Source organism: Bubalus kerabau, chromosome 4 (genome assembly GCF_029407905.1).
Source record: "Bubalus kerabau isolate K-KA32 ecotype Philippines breed swamp buffalo chromosome 4, PCC_UOA_SB_1v2, whole genome shotgun sequence".
Lineage (NCBI taxonomy): Eukaryota > Metazoa > Chordata > Mammalia > Artiodactyla > Bovidae > Bubalus > Bubalus kerabau.
In genome coordinates, this window is record NC_073627.1 from 100348603 (window position 1) to 100367988 (window position 19386).

The window sequence follows — 19386 nt, forward strand, 5'->3', positions numbered from 1 at the left end:
AAAGTAATTGATGGTTAATTCAGATACCTGAGAAAGCAATAGTTAAGTATATATTGTCTACCTTAGAAATCACCAGATTTAAAAATAAAATGTTAAATATTTGATTGCTTTAGTATGCTGATTTATAACAGAGCACGCATTTTGTATAACATTGTAATAATCTATTTTTCAGGGTATTTAAACTCTTCATAAACAGGAAAACCAACATCTTCAATTTAAATTCTGCTTGTTTTCTATTGTTCAGTTCAGTTCATTAGCTCAGTCGTGCCCGACTCTTTGCGACCCCATGAATCGCAGCACGCCAGGCCTCCCTGTCATCACCATCTCCTGGAATTCACTCAAACTCACGTCCATCGAGTCGGTGAGCCATCCCATCCTCTGTCATCCCCTTTTCCTCTTGCTCCCAATCCCTCCCAGCATCAGAGTCTTTTCCAATGAGTCAACTCGTCGCATGAGGTGGCCAAAGTACTGGAGGTTCAGCTTTAGCATCATTCCTTCAAAAGAACATCCAGGGCTGATCTCCTTTAGAATAGACTGGTTGGATCTCCTTGCAGTCCAAGGGACTCTCAAGAGTCTTCTCCAACACCACATTTTAAAAGCATCAACTCTTCAGCGCTCAGCTTTCTTCACAGTCCAACTCTCACATCCATACATGACCACTGGAAAAACCATAGCCTTGACTAAATGGACCTTTGTTGGCAAAGTAATGTCTCTGGTTTTTCAATATGCTATCTAGGTTGGTCATAACTTTTCTTCCAAGGACTAAGCATCGTTTAATTTCATGGCTGCAGTCACCATCAGCAGTGATTTTGGATCCCAAAAAGATAAAATCTGGCGCTGTTTCCACTGTTTCCCCATCTATTTCCCATGAAGTGATGGGACCAGATGCCATGATCTTCGTTTTCTGAATGTTGAGCCTTAAGCCAACGTTTTCACTCTCCTGTTTCACTTTCATCAAGAGGCTTTTTAGTTCCTCTTCACTTTCTGCCATAAGGGTGGTGTCATCTGCATATCTGAGGTTATTGATATTTCTCCAGGAAAATTTGATTCCAGCTTGTGCTTCTTAAGGCCCAGAGTTTCTCATGATGTACTCTACATATAAGTTGAATAAGCAGGGTGACAATATACAGCCTTTTCGTATTTAGAACCAGTCTGTTGTTCCATGTCCAGTTCTAACTGTTGCTTCCTGACCAGCATATAGGTTCCTCAAGAGGCAGGTCAGGTGGTCTGGTATTCCCATCTCTTTCAGAATTTTCCAGTTTATTGTGATCCACACAGTCAAAGGCTTTGGCATAGTCAATAAAGCAGAAATAGATGTTTTTCTGGAACTCTCTTGCTTTTTCGATGATCCAGTGGATGTTGGCAATTTGATCTCTAGTTCCTCTGCCTTTTCTAAAACCAGCTTGAACATCAGGAAGTTCACAGTTCACATATTGCTGAAGCCTGACTTGGAGAATTTTGAGCATTACTTTACTAGTGTGTGAGATGAGTGCAATTGTGCAGTACTTTGAGCATTCTTTGGCATTGCCTTTCTTTGGGATTGGAATGAAAACGGACCTTTTCCAGTCCTGTGGCCACTGCTGAGTTTTCCAAATTTACTGACATACTGAGTGCAGCACTTTCACAGCATCACCTTTCAGGATTTGAAATAGCTCAACTGGAATTCCATCACCTCCACAGCTTTGTTTGTAGTGATACTTTCTAAGGCCCACTTGACTTCACATTCCAGGATTTCTGGCTCTAGGTCAGTGATCACACCATCATGATTATCTCGATCCTGAAGATCTTTTTTGTACCGTTCTTCTGTGTATTCTTGCCACCTCTTTCTTAATATCTTCTGCTTCTGTAGGTCCCTACCATTTCTGTCCTTTATCGAGCCCATCTTTGCATGAAATGTTCCCTTGGTATCTCTAATTTTCTTGAAGAGATCTCTAGTCTTTCCCATTCTGTTGTTTTCCTCTATTTCTTTACATTGATCTCTGACAAAGGCTCTTATCTCTTCTTGCTATTCTTTGGAAATCTGCATTCAGGTGCTTATATCTTTCCTTTTCTCCTTTGCTTTTTGCTTCTCGTCTTTTCACAACTATTTGTAAGGCCTCCCCAGACAGCTATTTTGCTTTTTTGCATTTCTTTTCCATGGGGATGGTCTTGATCCCTGTCTCCTGTACAATGTTATGAACCTCAGTCCATAGTTCATCAGGCACTCTATCAGATCTAGTCCCTTAAATCTATTTCTCACTTCCACTGTATTGGGAATACTATATATATTTCAACAAGATTAGAAAGTATCATCTTCATATTTTAAAATAAGGTATGGATATATTCCTATTGAGGAAAAATATAAAATAATTATACTTTGCAAATAGATTTTTTCATTTTCTTAAATATTCACCATAGAATTTAACTTTCCTTCAAACATGCCTTTTTTACTTTAAAATATGCTACTGTTTGTCTTATTTCCTTTCTAAAATTCTTGTAGGAAATATGTAGGTTCAAAATACTGAGTCTTTTTATGTATTTTCTTTAGTTTAAATTTGATATAGCATATCAGTAATTCTGAGATAATTGTGGACTGTTTGCATAGAAGCTCATTCCTCTACCTGTAAGGTTTAGCAACAATTCTGAAGAAGTGGGCATTATTATCTCCAATTCTCAGGCACCTTTGAAAAGGTATTTGTGTATAAGAAAGGTTTTTGAAGGAAAAAAGTCAAAAGTTTTGTATTATAGCCAGTTTCAAAGAAGATGGGATATCATTAAAGCCTCCATAGAGAAATACTATAAATTCAGAGGTTATTTATGAGAAATTACAGAAAGCTTTAAGATTGCAAATACTAATATGTTCACATTCACACATCAATTTTATTATTGTCACTTAGTTAATGGATCTTCACTTAATTATTTTTTCTAATGTGTTATTAAAATTGTTTCTCATTGTAATCCAAATAAATGGCAACTGATGTCAGATTTGCATTATATTTGAAAATGTTGTTAATTATGAAAATTGCTAATTTTTCAGTTGATGCCCCAAAGGCTATATTTTCTGATGTGTCATTTAAAATATTCTTTTATAATCTATAAGTCAACTCCTTAGGCTGACCCTCTTCAAAATAAATTCCTTTGATCTAATTCTTTAGTTTCTTTATTAAAGAACTATAAATGTTCTGATGATTTTTAACCTCTTCTGTTGCCAATCATTGTAGATATTCCCTTTTCTGAAAAGAAAAAAAATTAAGAAATACTTTTACACTTACATATTCTGTGTGTGTGTGTGTGTGTGTGTGTGTGTGTGTTTTAATGTGTGTGTTTTAGGGAAGACTTCAGTCCCCTTCCTTGTAAATTAAGGTTCCAAAGAGAAAATAGAAGATGGAAAAAATTAATCTGTCTGTGTAAATAAATGGATGGGCCCTAAGCTGTGTAGCCATCTCATTTGCAGCAGACGAACTGTGACAAACAGAACCTTTAGCTACCCATCATTCATGTTTTAAGTTTCAGGTTCTACCTATGTGCCACATAACCTCAAGAAAGACAAGCTTTCCATTAAAGATGAAAAATGACCTTATTCAACACCATTGTGATAGACTCAATTTTTAAGTTATTTATCATAACTATAAAAAAGAATAGCAAGTATATAAATCACTGAGATTTTAAGTACCTACATGTCATGAGTCCTAAATTGAAATTAGCACTGCTACAGGTCCTTCACTTAACAGTTTGCAAAAATGAAAAATATTCAATTGAAATATTCAACTAGATATAAAGTTTTAGTCTGGAGTTTACTGCTTTGCGTCCATCTCATTTTTGTCATTTTAGGAATACTAGTGGAATTCTTCCCTCTTTTCACTGGCTGATATTTAAGGTTTTCTTTTTTCCTATTTCTTTTTCCTCTTCCTAGTAATATCCAGAATACCATGTGTTCATTGCTATCCACTTCTCTTCTTGATTTTTGGGCTAATTGTGTCTTTTGGATAGTAACAAGTACTCAAGAGAAAAAAGAACAAAGTTCATTCTTAACACTGTATCCCCTGATACCCAGACAACACCCCAAATTGTTCCCTAGTCCAATGTATTCATCTTGATGAAATGGAGAAATAAGTACACACATGCTCTGTGCATCTGGAAACTCAGCTTTACTTTTTCTTAGAAGAATTCTAAAGGGAAAAAAAATAAATTAAAGGGATTAGAGATCAAGGGAAGAATTGAATTTTGGCACTTCATTTTTTTTCCCTTCAAGCTTAAAAGCACAGCAACATCTCAAAAAGTACAAAAGAAATAGAGGAGTCAGTAGGATAGCATAGATGACTATATTCAACAAATATTTCGTACTGTTGTATAGCCCAGACCTGAATGATCTAGTGGTTTTCCCTATTCAATTTAAGACTGAAAAATTTGGCTTAAAACTCAACATTCAGAAAACTAAGACCATGTCATCTGGTCTCATCACTTCATGGCAAATAGATGGGGAAACAGTGGAAACAGTGACAGATTTTATTTTGGGGGCTAAAAAATCACTGAAGATGGTGGTGGCAGTCATGAAATTAAAAGATGCTTCTTGGAAAAAAAAGTTATGATCAACCTAGACAGCATATTAAAAAGCAGAGACATTGCCAACAAAGGTCTGTCTAGTCAAAGCAATGATTTTTCCAGTAGTCATGTATAGATGGGAGAGTTGAACTATAAAGAAAGCTAAGCACTGAAAGAATTGATGCTTTTGAACTGTGGTGTTGGATAAGACTCCTGAGAGTCCCTTGGACTGCAAGGAAGTCCAACCAGTCCATCCTAAAGGAAATCAGTCCTGAATATTCATTGAAAGGACTGATGCTGAAGCTGAAACTCCGATACTTTAGCCACCTGATGTGAAGAACTGACTCAGTTGAAAAGACCCTGATGCTGGGAAAGATTGAAGGCAGGAAGAGAAGGGTTGACAGAGGATGAGATGGTTGGATGGCATCACCAACTCAATGGACATGAATTTCAGTAAACTCTGGGAGTTGGCAATGGACAGGGAGGCTGGGAATACAGAGGGGTTTTAACTGACTGAATTCAGTGAAAAATCTCATAGAAAAGAAAATGGTGCTGAGCTGCAGTTTGAAGAATGAGTGAAAGCCTGCTAAACTAATATGGAAAAAGGGAAAAACCATAGCAGGAGGTAACACTGAGTATAAATAAAATGAACATTAAAAGAGGTAAGGGCAATCAGTGGGAATAAGATTAAAGACAGAGAGCAGAGAGATCACACAGGGTCTTGATGAGACTTTAAAAAATGTTGGTCTAAATGTGTATGTTGATAGGAATCCTGGAAACGATTTCAGTGTGAGAAGTTAATGTGCTGTGAATCACCATCTCAAAAGGTCTGTTTGGGGCAGAATGGAGAACAGATGTGAGGGGAACAAAACTGAGACAGAGAGAAACCGACCAGGTGGCTACTGGAGAAGCTCGACAGAGAGATGATTGTTAGTAGCTTGGAGGTAGAGAGAAGAGGAAAGTTATGTTAAATATTTGACAAGAAAAAGAAACAGGCTAAAAGAGGGCAGGATGAAGGAGCTATTGAATCACAGAACTTCTTGTGTTGTTTTAATGTAAGAACATTGAATATGCTTAAAATCATTGAGAAGGATCCAGTTAAGAGGGAAAAGGACGCTTGAAATAGCTAGAAGCAGCATGAATCAGTCATGGATATACAATGTCCTCTCCCCTTTGAACCTCCCTGCCACCTCCTACCCCATCCCATCCCTTTAGTTGTCACTGGCAGAAACCAACACAGTGATGCAAAATAATTATCCTCCAATTAAACATAAAAAAGTAAAATATTGAAAAACTGAACAGAAAAAATACAACAGAAAACAGAAATAAAGTTCTTAAGAAAGCATGGAGGGTTCAGGAGCCACAACAAATGCCTCAGAGATGGAAGAAATTATTGAAAGAGTAGATGTGGTTGCCAGATAGAAGGGGCTTTAGGCTTAGAACTGAGGCTCTGTATTATTTTTGGGAAAATGGCATAAATACATTTTTTCTATGGAAAATAATATTTTGTATAGTGAATTGTGCTTATGGTATGCTATTACACTTCAAGAATATTCTGGGTGTATTTTTACAAAATCTGTGCTTTAGTAACACTGTATCAATGTTAATTCCTTGTTTGTTTGTTTGTTCTCTAAACAACATAGGATTTCTTTATATTCTCAGAATTGTATTAGAAGTTTCAAGCCTCATTAAAATTTCTTTTAAATGACTAAGATAATAAACTTTCTAGTCTTTTAGCAGTAATGTTCAGTTCAGTTCAGTCGCTCAGTCATGTCTCTTTGCAACCCCATGGACTGCAGCACACCAGGCCTCCCTGTCCATCCCAATCCCAGAATATACTCAAACTCATGTCCATTGAGTGGGTGATGCCGTCAAACTGTCTCATACTCTGTTGTCCCCTTCTCCACCTGCCTTCAATCTTTCCCAACATCAGGGTCTTTTCAAATGAGTCAGCTCTTCGCATCAGGTGGCCGAAGTATTGGAGTTTCAGCTTTAGCATCAGTCCTTCCAATGAACACCCAGGACTGATAGATATCCTTTAGAATGGACTGGTTGGATCTCCTTGCAGTCCAAGGGACTCTCAAGAGTCTTATCCAACACCACAGTTCAAAAGCATCAATTTATCACCACTCAGGTTTCTTTATAGTCCAATTCTCACATCCATACATGACCACTGGTAAAACCATAGCCTTGACTAGATGGACCTTTGTCGACAAAGTAATGTCTCTGCTTTTGAATATGCTGTCTAGGTTGATCATAACTTTCCTTCCAAGGAGTAAGCATCTTTTAATTTCATGGCTGCAGTCACCATCTACAGGGATTTTGGAGCCCCCCCAATATAAAGTCAGCCACTGTTTCCACTGTTCCCCCATCTCTTTGCCATGAAATGATGGGACTGGATGCCATGATCTTCGTTTTCTGAATGTTGAGCTTTAAGCCAACTTTTTCACTCTCCTCTTTCACTTTCATCAAGAGGCTTTTTAGTTCTTCTTCACTTTCTGCCATAAGGGTGATATGAACTGTATATTAGAGGTTATTGATATTTCTTCCGGCCATCATGATTCCAGCTTGTGCTTCCTCTGGCCCAGCATTTCTCATGATGTACTCTGCATATAAGTTAAATAAGCAGGGTAACAATATACAAGCAGTATACTAGCAGGATTGTCTTACTCCTTTCCCAATTTTGAACCAGTCGGTTCCATGTCTGATTCTAACAGTTACTTCTTGACCTGCATACAGATTTCTCAGGAGGCAGGTCAGGTGATATTCCCATCTCTTGAAGAATTTTCCACAGCTTGTGGTAATCTGCACAGTCAAAAGCTTTGGCAGTGTAAATAAAGCAAAAGTAGATGTTTGTCTGGAACTCTCTTGCTTTTTCAATGATCCAGCAGATGTTTGGAATTGATCTCTGGTTCTTCTGCCTTTTTAAAATCCAGCTTGAACTTCTGGAAGTTCACAGTTCATGTACTGTTGTAGCCTGGCATGGAGAATTTTGAGCATTACTTTGCTAGTATGTGAAATGAGTGCACTTGTTCAGTGGTTTGAGCATTCTTTGGCATTGCCTTTCTTTGGAATTGGAATGATGCTGACCTTTTCCAGTCCTGTGGCCACTGCTGAGTTTTCCAAATTTGCTGGCATATTGAGTGCAGCCCTTTCACAACACCATCTTGTAGGATTTGAAATAGCTCAACTGGAATTCCATCACCTCCACTAGCTTTATTCACAGTGATGTTTCCTAAGGCCCACTTTACTTCATATTCCAAAATGTCTGGCTCTAGGTATGATCACACATTTGTGGTTATCTGGGTCATGAAGATTTTTTTTTTTTTTTTTTTTTTTTTGTATAGCTCTTCTGTGCATTCTTGCCACCTCTTCTTAATATCTTCTGCTTCTGTTAGGTCCATACCATTTCTGTTTTTTTATTGTGCCCATCTTTGCATGAAATATTCCCTTGGTATCTCTAATTTCATTGAAGTGATCTCTAGTCCTTCCCATTCTGTTGTTTTCCTCTATTTCTTTGCATTGATCACTGAGGAAGGCTTTTTTATCTCGCCTTGCTATTCTTTGGAACTCTGCATTCAAATGGGTATATTTTTCCTTTTCTCCTTTGTCTTTAACTTCTCTTCTTTTCTCAGCTATTTGTTAGGCCTTCTCAGACAACAGTTTTCCTTTTTTGCATTTCTTTTTCTTGGGGATGGTCTTGATCCTTGCCTCCTGTTCAATGTCATGCACCTCCATCCATGGTTCATCAGGCACTCTGTCTATCAAATCTAGTCCCTTAAATCTATTTCTCACTTCCACTGTATAATCATAAGGGATTTCATTTAGGTCATACCTGAATGGTCTAGTGGTTTTCCCTACTTTCTTCAATTTAAGTCTGAATTTGGCAATAAGGAGTTCATGATCTGAGCCACAGTCAGCTCCTTGTCTTGTTTTTGCTGACTGTATAGAGCTTCTCCATTTTTGGTTGCAAAGAATATAATCAGTCTAATTTCAGTATTGACCCTCTGGTGATGTCCATCTGTAGAGTCCTTTCTTGTGTTGTTGTAAGAGGGTGTTTGGTATGACCAGTGTGTTCTCTTGGCAAAACTCTATTTGCCTTTGACCTGCTTCATTTTGTACTCCAAGGCCAGATTTGCCTGTTACTCCAGGTATCTCTTGACTTCCTACTTTTGCATTCCAGTCCCCTGTAATGAAAAGGACATCTTTCTTGGGTGTTAGTTCTAGAAGGTCTTGTAGGTCTTCATAGAACCGTTCAACTTCAGCTTCTTCAGTATTACTGGTCAGGGCATAGACTTGAATTACTGTGATATTGAATGATTTGCCTTTGAAATGAACAGAGATCATTCTGTCATTTTTGAGATTGTACCCAAGAACTGCATTATGGACTCTTTTCTTGACCAAGATGGCTACTCCATTTCTTCTAAGGGATTCTTCCCCACAGTAGTAGATATAATGGTCATCTGAATTAAATTCACCCATTCCATCCCATTTTATTTCACTGATTCATAAAATGTCAATGTTCACTCTTGCTGTCTCCTGTTTGACCACTTCCAATTTGCCTTGATTCATGGACCTAACATTCCAGGTCCCTATGCAGTCTTGCTTTTTATAGCATCAGACTTTCTTCCATCACATCCACAACTGGGTGTTGTTTTTGCTTTGGCTCCATCTCTTCATTCTTTCTGAAGTTATTTCTCCACTGATCTCCAGTAGCATATTGGGCACATACCAAGTCGGTGAGATCATCATTCAGTGTCCATTCTTTTTGCCTTTTCATATTCTTCATGGGATTCTCAAGGGAAGAATACTGAAGTGGTTTTCCATTCCCTTCTCCAGTGGACCATTTTTGTCAGAACTCTCCACCATGACCTGTCTGTCTTGGGTTGCCCTGCATGTCATGGCTCATATTAAGATGCACTAATCTATTCCAGTTTAGCAGCTACCGACAATGGTATATAATTTTCTTTTTTTTTTTAATTGAAATACAGAATTATACTCTTTCTATGCAAGTTTACATTTTAAATAACATTTATAAGCATGATTTATCACCCATCTTTTCATAATGTTTTCATTTATGCCTATATAATTAAATATCTATAAGCTTATGAAGAAAGGCAATGCCAAAGAATGCTCAAACTACCACATAATGCAGTCATCTCACACGCTAGTAAAGTAATGCTCAAAATTCTCCAAGCTAGGCCTCAGTAATACGTGAACCATGAACTTGAAATGTTTAAGCTGGTTTTAGAGAAGGCAGAGGAACCAGAGATCAAATTACCAACATCCGCTGGATCATCAAAAAAGCAAGAGAGTTCCAGAAAAACATCTATTTCTGCTTTGTTGACTATGCCAAAGCCTTTGACTGTGTGGATCACAGTAAACTGTGGAAAATTCTGAAAGAGATGGGAATACCAGACCACCTGACCTGCCTCTTGAGAAACCTTTATGCAGGTCAGGAAGCAACAGTTAGAACTGGACATGGAACAACAGACTGGTTCCACGTAGGAAAAGGAGTACATCAAGGCTGTATATTGTCACCCTGCTTATTTAACTTATACGCAGAGTACATCATGAGAAATGCTGGACTGGAAGAAGCACAAGCTGGAATCAAGATTGCCGGTAGAAATACCCATAACCTCAGATACGCAGATGATACCACCCTTATGGCAGAAAGTGAAGAGGAACTAAAAAGCCTCTCGATGCAAGTGAAAATGGAGAGTGAACAAGTTGGCTTAAAGCTCAACATTCAGAAAACGAAGATCATGGCATCTGGTCCCATCATTTCATGGGAAATATATGGAAAAACAGTGGAAACAGTGTCAGACTTTATTTTTCTGGGCTCCAAAATCACTGTAGATGGTGACTGCAGCCATGAAATTAAAAGACGCTTACTCCTTGGAAGAAAAGTTATGACCAACCTAGACAGTATAAAAGGCAGACACATTACTTTGCCAACAAAGGTCTGTCTAGTCAAGGCTATGGTTTTTCCTGTGGTCATGTATGGGTGTGAGAGTTGGACTGTGAAGAAAGCTGAGCCCCAGAAAATCGATGCTTTTGAACTGTGGTGTTGGAGAAGACTCTTGAGAGTCCCTTGGACTGTAAGGAGATCCAACCAGTACATTCTAAAGGAGATCAGTCCTGGGTGTTCATTGGAAGGACTGATGCTAAAGCTGAAACTCCAATACTTTGGCCACGTCCTGTGAAGAGTTGACTCATTGGAAAGACCCTGATGCTGGGACGGCTTGGGGGCAAGAGAAGGGGAGGACAGAGGATGAGATGACTGGATGGCATCACCGACTCGATGGACATGAGTTCAGGTAAAGTCCGGGAATTGATGATGGACAGGGAGGCCTGGCGTGCTGTGATTCATGGGGTCACAAAGAGTCGGACATGACTGAGTGAGTGAACTGAACTGAAGCTTTTGATGAACTTCCTATATTACTTTATATTACCAAGATATTTTTTTTGCATAAACTAATAATTATGTCTTAAATTTTTATAAACTCAAATAGTGGTGATAAAAATTTCAAAGTAGCAATGTTTCCATAAGTGCATTTATTAAGACAGATACATCTACATTCTTTTATATATGCAAGAAACACAAGTAATACATGAATAGAAACAAATACCTTTGCTACTCAACCCTTATTATGTAGAAACTCTGGGGAAGAACTGATATTGTACAATTTAGTCAGATGAATTCTGTTTTAAATTGCTATTCACTATAAATTTCCAATAATACTGCCCATGTATTAAGATCTATATCTAGATTATGATAGTTTCCCTTAGTGAAGGAGTAGGTAATTATTTCAAGTTATCTCTAAGCAAGGGTGATAATGTTTGGAGGGAATTGGAGAGACAGGATGCTAACATTTCCAAAAATGGAACAAGAGTTCAGTGAGTTGGGATAGCAGAAGCCAGTTCAGTCAACCATCACTGGTTGGTGGTTTATAGACCTAAATACTAGTGACTTTTCCGCAGCCAGGTAGGAGATAACATGTGGTACATTCAGAGCAAGAAATACAGTGTGTCTATGCTGCAGGAAAGAGTAGGTGTTAATTTCAGGCACACCTTGAACTGACTACTACATCTTCTGCTTATTAGCTATGTGACTGTGGAAATTTATTTAATCTCTCAGTCTCAGTTTCATTGCAAAATTGGTGTGAGGATTAACAGAATGACTGACACATAATAGGCATTACCAACACTACCTGCAGTGACTTATCTAATCTCAAAACTTATCTGCTGTGACTTATTTAGTCTCCTAACTTTAAATATAGTATGTATGCTGGTATTCCCCAAATGTATGTCTTTAACTAGAAACTCAATCCTGAACTTCATATTCTTACCTTCAACTGCCTGCTCAGCATGTCTACTTGGATGTTGAATGAGTACTTCAAGTTTATCAAGACCCATACTGAATTTCTGATCTAATACCCTTGTCCGGTTTTTCCAAATGTAAGCAATCCTTCTATTTGTTCTGACTAAAGCAGACTTGACTCCTTTCCTCTCATATCTCAAAACTAATATTTATATCTTAGTATTATGGTTAAATTTTGTCCAATATGGTGTCCCTTCTCAACCCCTCTGTTGATATTTCCATAGGCAAGCTACTATTTTCTTTAGCCTGGTTATGGTAACCACTTCATTATTATAACAGTCTCCTCCTAATGTACTTCCTCTGTCTCTCTGTCCATCCCCACTCCCTATCAAAGCCTATCTTTGATCAGCAGACAGTGGAATCATGTCATAACTCTGCTCAAACTACTTCAGTCCCTTCCCATCTCACTTAGAGTAATGACCAGTGTCATTACAAGTGCTCAAAGTGTTCTGCATTATTTCACTTCTATATTGGATATATTGACTTCCTCTACTTCCTTTACTTCTACTTCCCTGTGGCTCACTGTGCTAGAGACCTCTTGTTCTTCTTGGTGCAGAGCAAGTGCACATATATTTCAGGGTTTTGCATTTGCTGTGCACAAATTGCCCCTATGACCCCCATGCATGATTGTTCCTCTTCCAAAATGCCAACTTAATGTGCTCCTTCCCCATCTTTAGCTCAAAGGTCATCTCAGTGAGGCCTTTCAAGACTATTTAGTTATTCATCCCTCTCTCATTTGCTCCATGCCTCTTTTACTAATTCATTTCTTTTTTCCATTGAACTTAACCATGTCACCTAAAATACATTTTATTTATTTACTTGTTTATGTACAGCATCTAGTACATGGTAGTCACTCCATAAATGCTTATTATATGAATCAATATATAAATAAAGGTGCTTAAAAGTAAATTTCAGTTTAGTCTCCTCTCAATCTATTATATCTGATAAGATAGAGATAAAAAGGTCATTTTTATTTTCCATCTAGCTTTAGAAGTTGGTAATAAACTATAAAATTATGTGGTAAATCTTTTAATTTTTAACTAAATTTACAGACCTTTTAACTCTTGCCTAGTGAAAAAGAACTGGAGTTATGTATATTATACATTAATGAAAATGTAAATGTGTGACTCAAAAGCTATTAACTTTTCCAGTCATATGTACTTAGTATTTAGCCTTTCATGTAGGTTTCATGTGCCTGTGACACAAAGCCAAACACACAGTTATTGAAACATCTAATTTTTTCTTTCCTTAAAATATGTATTACTGTATATTTGACCAGTGACCTGTGTTAAGAAGTCTCAATAGAAAAGTTTCTTTATAAATGACCATCAAAATCTAATTGATAAGTAGGTCTGTATCAGTCTTCTAAGATAATTATGTAAGTGTGACTGTGTTGTCAAGAAAGTAAGGTTGTATATATTATTAAGCTGAAAAGCTGAAGAACCAGGTACAATAGCATTTATATGAAAGAAGAAATAAAAGCCTATGTATTAGTAATTGCTTTCTCTATATGCTAAGTGACAAATAGCTCACAATCCTCACAGGAAACTGTGTCTCTGCTTAAAAAGCTAAATGTTTTCCTGATGCCATTTATTACTTTAAATCTAAGCAGTACTTTAAATCTAAGCATTATCTCTTTGTTATTTGTTTGTTTGTTTTGGTCTGGAGGGGGCTTCCCTGGTGGCTCAGATGATAAAGAATATGCCTTATAGTGCAGGAGTAAAATGTCCGGCTTTTTGCGATCCCGTGGACTGTAGCCCGCCAGGCTCCTCTGTCCATGGGATTCTCCAGGCAAGAATACTGGAGTGGGTTGCCATTTCCTTCTCCAGGGGATCTTCCCAACCCAGGGATCAAACCTGGGTCTCCTGCATCGCAGGCAGATGCTTTATCCTCTGAGCCACCAGGGAAGCAGGAGACGTGGGTTCAATCCCTGGATCGGGAGGATCCACTGGAGAAGGGAATGGCTACCCAAACCAGTATTCTTGCCTGGAGAATCCCATTGGACAGAGAAGCCTGATGAGATACAGTCCATGGGGTCCCAAAGAGTTGGACATGACTGAGTGATTAACAATTTCACTTTATTTTTTAAGACCCAAACGTCTAACATAATGGAGAATGTATGACCTTTTTCATGCAAAATTTACCTCATCCCAGTCCCCACACTACTGCGAAAGCTTAGTTAGGGTTGCTTTGGAGAAGAGAGCAGGACACATACAGGAGGGCATATACCATTGGTTGGTGACTGTACTCCCTCCACACTTTCTTTTTCCAGCAGCTGGACAAGTCATGGCCATGTGGCCCAGTCAGTGAGATGTAATCAAAGACACTGACTGCCCTGGAAGTTTCTGGGCAGGAACACAATCAGCTGGCATTTCCAATTAATCTTTTTCCTTTCTACTACTTACTGCCTGGTAATACAGATGTGATGTCCAAAAGCTCACTGTTTTTTAGATTCAACTGCTCAGATGTTCTCATGTAACACTCACATTTGGAGTTAAGTGACACAAGGGGAAGGAGTATCAGCAGTGTTCAAGGCGTGTGTTACTTTTGTGAAAAGTGAAAGAGTCACTCATTTGTGTCCAACTCTTTGCAACCCCATGGAGCCCCCATGGAGCCCACTAGGCTCCGCTGTTCATGGAATTCTCCAGGCAAGAATACTGCTGTGTGTAGCCATTCCCTTCTCCAGGGAATCTCCCTGACCCAGGGATCAAACCAAGGTCTCTGGCATTGCAGGCAGATTCTTTACTGTCTGGGCCACCAAGGAAATGTATTACTTTGGCCACCTAAAAAAACACAGTATTTTTTTTTTTTTTTTGAGACATGATCTGCTTCCTATCCCTTGGGATGAAGCTAAGCAGAAATGTTCCTGGAAAATGCATTAGCAGCTTCCTAATTACTCTTCGCTAGGCAATGAAAGTTGCTTCTCTGTGGGATAGTCCACAGCATTATTCTGGGAGTCATTCTTTGAGCCCTATCCTAGAGTGTGATCCTTTCTACTTCTTGTGATGATGTTGTGGATAATTTCTGTCATACTGGGTGAGTCAGGGCCCCATCAGGAGGCAGTCATCACACAGAATTTCAGCAGGACAAATTTAATATAAAAATGATTGATCATAACAAGATAATAGTAATGGTGATTACCTAGTGGGAACATATAACTCTAAAGAATTCAGGAATAGCGTATATAGAGTAGTCACTGCCTTTAGGGATGAAATAGAACATCCAAGAAAGAATCCAGTCTAAAATAACTCAACCCCTAGGATTGAGATCCAGGTCTCATTGAGAGAATATATTCATGTTACCGAGTCCAGAATTGCAGTTAATTCACATTTTGGGGGTCCTTAGGAGACTGTCGACAGTAGGGCAGAGACTTAACCCACTTCAGGAACGTGACCCTGCAGAGACCCTATACCATGTAGCAACTTGATGAGAAGAGAACACTGGATGTAAAAAGAGAAGCTCTGCATCCTGCCAGGTGCTTCCAGTACCCTCTACTGACAAAGCAAAATCAGCAGTGTACCAACTGGCAAAGGAGAAGTATTCAGAGTTCAGTTCAGTTATCAGAATAGGCAATGGAATATACATTTGGGTCTGGGAAGCAATAGGTCAATCACTAGTACACATATGCAACTGAACTTTTACTCAATCACCAATGCAGAGCCTTGGCATTTGTATTTCTCTGGGTTCATGATAGTCCTCACCCAAATGTGTGATGCAAATCTGCTGCTTCTGCATTCCTCTTCTTTCTGCCTCAGTGAAAACTTATGTATGTATTAGGTTTATGAGTTAAATTGTGTCTCTTCAAAATTCATATGCTGAAGTCCTTATTCTCTGTACCTAGAAATGTGACTTTTAAAGAGAGTGTCTTTGCAGAGATAATGAAGTTAAAATGAGGTCACTAGAAGCAGACCCGAATTCAATGTAACTGGTGTTTTTATAAAAAGAGAAGATTTAAACATAGAATTACCCATAAAAGAAAGAAGATGGAAGACAGAGAGGACAAATGGGTATCTTAAATCAAAGACCTGAAACAGATTTTTCCCCTCACAGCCCTCAGAAAGAACCAATCTTTAAGACACCTTGATTTCATACTTAGAGTTTCCAGAACACTGAGACAATTTTATGTTGTTGAAGCTTCGTGGTGCTTTTTTATGGCAGCCCTAACAAACTAATACATTAGCATATTTCAGGTTACAAGCATTTTAAATGTGGTTTAAACAATGAGTATCTCTCTCCTACAAGAGATGTACTGATGTCAGTGATCCAAGATTCAGTTTTGGCACAATGAAATCAAGACCTGGGGGTGGCTGTTTTGCAATATTCATTGCTTTCCCCATCACATGACAAAATGACCACAGTAGCTCTGTGCATCTTGTGGTCACAGAACAATGATCAAGGACTTTCTTCATGAGACTCTCTTCATCAAACAGGAGAATCTTTCTTGGAAGCATCCATGTTTCAATTGTGAGTGATTTGTCACCCAACGGATGTCTCCAGAGTGCCTCTGAGCAGTGTTCATGCCCTCCCCTTCTCCTGTGGGGGTATGGGAATGTAAGTACGTGGCAAGATATGGGATCTTCCATTAGAACCTGAGAGTACAGGGAGTGGATGGGGCAGGTAAGCAACCTGTTTACTCCTTCACCCCTAGCCTTCCCAGCTAGGGTATACGTTTCCCCCAACCATTGTCTTACCCTTTGCCAGTTGTCATTTTCATTTATAGCACTTATGTCATCTGAATTTATCCTATTTTATTAGTTTCTTGTAAGTTTGTCTTGTTCTATTAGAATTACACCTCCATGAACTATGGGGCATATATGTCTCATTTGCCTCTATAGCCATACTCCCTCAGACAACAGAGTAGATGTTCCATAAAATATTGTCAATTGAGTGATGGTACTTAGGGACATTTCAAAAGTATCGTCTCCTTTACCTTCCTCTACTAGTAAAACTTTCTAGTCCTGTAGGGAGCACTTACATTTTCCTTATTTTTCTATTTTCCAAGAAATGTTTTTGAGGTGGTAGAAGCTACATCTCTTAAGAAACCATTTTAGTACCACCACGTGTACCACCAGCTGAGTCTTTGGGTTTGACTCAGTATACTTGTAAGGTCAGTACTCAGATGCGGTCACCTTGTTGTCCTACCCTCCTGCTCTCCTGCAGGAAGCTGAACAGCTAACCTTGTTCTGCCCCTCTACCACAGGGTTTACCATAAGGTCAACTTCTTGTTCCTTCCAAATGTCTAGTCATCACAACATATGATATTATGTATCAAATATTACACTTTCTCATATGAATTTAACCTCTCAGGTCACTGTTCTGTGGAACTAAGAATTATACTAAAGGTCTAATAGTGTTAAACAAACAAACTGCTCTTCTGCTTGTGTTGTAAGGGTGCATATCACTTAAAGGGAACAAGACCCTCTTTTTGTTGTACAAAATTAAGATTTTTCAAATAAATATCTTTCATTCACATAACAGTGATGGCTTACACTCATCACCAATTATGTGTCCTTTGTGCTTTTCATTGCAGGAGACATGAATTCCTCAGGTTTTTTTCCCTTGAGGATTTCCTGTCTCAGTAGGAAAAACTGAAAGGTGTGTAAATAATACTTAGTACAGTAATCTTGAGGAAAAACTTGTTTGATGTTGGTAGATGAGGTGGAGTGAACACCCAGGTCAGCTATAATATTCAGGGAAGACTTACTAGAGAAAGGTAAAAGTCTAAGAACTAAGTTACCACCAATATGTAAATAACTGAATCCAGTGTTTTTTTTTGTTTTCAGGGTTTAAGAGAAGGGACTTGTTTGGTCATCTCTTGGTTATCTCACTGGTTTTGTGGATCAGATATTTGGGATGTGCTTGAATACAGTGTGTGGATTCAAGTTAGAGGAGCTAGAGCAACTGAGTGCTGGGCAGGCCTCCCTCTGGTCAGTTGGTCTACAGGTTTGCCAGTGTGGCGTCTCCATATGGGCTCATTTGGGCTTCCTTGAAGCCTGGTAGCTCAGGGCTGCTGGGCACCTTACATGGTGACTTAGATTCCAGCTTATATTCCAACAAACAAAGTAGAGGCTGTGTGCCTTTTCTCACCTAGCCACAAAAGTCAATCAGTATCACTCCCTCACTGGATTGGTACATGAATGTGACAAGTTTGCCTAGATTCAAAGGGCAAGGAATATACACCCCTGTTTTCAATGGGAGAACTGTCAGGGTCACCTTGGAGAATTGTCTCTACAACACGCAATGTTGTTACATCATGCCACTCAGTTCTCTGGCCACAATTTATATCCCTCACATTGGCACTTCCTTCTCCAAGACTCCTCTCTCCCCCCCTGTGTTTTTACAGCAGCAATTACAGATCTTTTATTTAAACTATAACTCTGTGTTCAGTTCAGTCGCTCAGTTGTGTCCGACTCTTTGCCACCCCATGAATCACAGCACACCAGGACTCCCTGTCCACCAACTCCCGGAGTTCACTCAGACTCACGTCCATCAAGTCAGTGATGCCATCCAACCATCTCATCCTCTGCCGTCCCTTTCTCCTCCTGCCCCCAACCCCTCCCACCATCAGAGTCTTTTCCAATGAGTCAACTCTTCGCATGAGGTGGCCAAAGTACTGGAGTTTGAGCTTTAGCATCATTCCAAGGAAATCCCAGGGCTGATCTCCTTCAGAATGGACTGGTTGGATCTCCTTGCAGTCCAAGGGACTCTCAAGAGTCTTCTCCAACACCACAGTTCAAAAGCATCAATTCTTTGGTGCTCAGCTTTCTTCACAGTCCAACTCAGGTCTTCACATCATGGAATGTGAAGTCAAGTGAGCCTTAGAAAGTATCACTACAAACAAAGCTAGTGGAGGTGATGGAATTCCAGTTGAGCTAGTTCAAATCCTGAAAGATGATGCTGTGAAAGTGCTGCACTCAATATGCCAACAAATTTGGAAAACTCAGCAGTGGCCACAGGACTGGAAAAGGTCAGTTTTCATTCCAATCCCAAAGAAAGGCAATGCCAAAGAATGCTCAAACTACTGCACAATTGTATTCATCTCACACACTAGTAAAGTAATGCTCAAAATTCTCCAAGCCAGGCTTCAGCAATATGTGAACCGTGAACTTCCAGAAGTTCAAGCTGGTTTTAGAAAAGGCAGAGGAGCTAGAGATCAAATTGCCAACATCTGCTGGATCATCGAAAAAGCAAGAGAGTTCCAGAAAAACATCTATTCCTGCTTTATTGACTATGCCAAAGCCTTTGACTGTGTGGATCACAAGAAACTGTGGGAAATTCTGAAAGAGATGGGAATACCAGACCACCTGACCTGCCTCTTGAGAAACCTGTATGCAGGTCAGGAAGCAACAGTTAGATCTGGACATGGAACAACAGACTGGTTCCAAATAGGGAAAGGAGTACACCAAGGCTGTATATTGTCACCCTGATTATTTAAATTATATGCAGAGTACATCATGAGAAACGCTGGACTGTAAGAAGCA

The 19386-nt window shown here is 39.0% G+C and overlaps 1 long non-coding RNA gene and 1 other non-coding gene across 4 annotated transcripts in view; one reads left to right on the top strand and one right to left on the bottom strand.

Moving 5' to 3' along the window:
• LOC129650016 (uncharacterized) overlaps window positions 1–19386 on the top strand; it is a 421016-nt gene that overhangs the window by 86858 nt on the left and 314772 nt on the right. The gene's annotated exons all lie outside the window — the stretch shown is intronic.
• TRNAR-GCG (transfer RNA arginine (anticodon GCG)) lies at window positions 13741–13812 on the bottom strand. The gene has a single exon. It is a non-coding gene; the product is annotated as a tRNA-Arg (tRNA).